We start from the raw sequence: 1622 nt of genomic DNA on the forward strand, positions 1-1622 counted from the left end.
AAAAAAAAAAGGAATCAGTGATGGGCAGCTAAAAAAAAAGAAAAATTTCTGGAAATAAATGAAATTAAAAGAGCATAAAATATGAGTGATTAAAATACTGCTAAATCGTATTAGATAATTTCTCTTCCTCTTTACACTTTGCAGAAGAAAAGGTCAATGGCACTTATGATCATTAGGCAATGTGTAAAGCATTTGATGTGCGTAATCTTATCACATCAGCACAACTGTCACACAATCCAAAGAACATTTTTGGCTCCAATTTACAGATGAATAAGCAGGCTTAGGGAGGATCTTGCCTGATGGACACTTAGCAACAGAGAGGGCCAGGAATGGGGTTCTGTAATCTCAGTCTGTGCTCATTTTGCCGGAAGCCACATTTGTGGATAATGGTACTTATCTGAGCCTATTCCCCAGAATCTCTATGGTCAATTGGAAAAAGGCTTAAAGAAGGTCAGGGGATAGATAGGTCTTGGCCAGAGTCCACCTCACAGTGGATCAGGTGGGATTCCAGGCATACCGTGTGGCTATTTTGCCAGCCTTGCTGTCCTTATCCAAGGAATGTGGTCTGTCATGGTCGGAATGACCAGTTAGAGTCCTTTAAAGGGCCACCTACAACCAAGATAACAACCTAAAATAATTCTGTGCCCGAGGACACTGCAGAAATTAGTTCCATAAAGATCTGAAAGATGCAGGGCTAGTGATTTCCATAACACCACTATTACCTCACCTATTTGGTCAATGCAGGAGGCAAACGGTGGTGGGGAATGAAGGTGGATTAACACAAACATATTCGTGGGTTTGCTTATCCTGCCCATAGCACTTCTGCCAGCACCACTACTTGTAGATTTACATATGCTTATTCCATTGCAATGATGTCTTACATACTAATTATTTGGCCATGGGACATGTTTTCATGATAAAAGATGTTAGGCAGTGGGCCACGGCTGTGGAGTTCCTGCTCACCACATGCCACATCTCCTAGCAGCAGGCAGCTTCACAGAACGGTGGAGAGACCTGCCACAGCCTTGATTATGGCAGCAGTGTGGGCTCCACACCTCAGACTTTACAATGTGTAGTGAACCTGTGGATGCCTCTCAGAATTTCCCATCAGGACCTAGGCCTCCATTCCATGAACTGCTAGAGTATGAACTGCTAATGATTCACTGGTGAAACCTCTTCCAAGAATGTCGTTGGCCCACTGGAATAGTCTTACCCAAGGTCATGCACCCTTCCCAGTGTGGGGGCACACAGCCTGTTCTAAGGATACATAGTACTTCTGTCCATAATGGCAAGTGATGCTGCCACTGGAAAAATGCTACAATGAGAACAGCATTAGTTGGATGAGAGCACATCCAGGACCCACTGGGCTCCTTGAGCCCAGCCATGTGGTGTGGGTGAAGCAGTACAGGAGGAGCAGAGACCACTGCACTGAGGAAAAGAGCTAAGAGTCTGGTGTGCTTAAGAACAGTGTCCAAGGCCGGGCACGGTGGCTCAAGCCTGTAATCCCAGCACTTTGGGAGGCCGAGGCGGGTGGATCACGAGGTCAAGAGATCGAGACCATCCTGGTCAACATGGTGAAGCCCCGTCTCTACCAAAAATACAAAAAATTAGCTGGGCATGGT

This window comes from Cebus imitator, unplaced genomic scaffold (genome assembly GCF_001604975.1).
Source record: "Cebus imitator isolate Cc_AM_T3 unplaced genomic scaffold, Cebus_imitator-1.0 Scaffold222, whole genome shotgun sequence".
In the NCBI taxonomy this organism is placed as follows: domain Eukaryota; kingdom Metazoa; phylum Chordata; class Mammalia; order Primates; family Cebidae; genus Cebus; species Cebus imitator.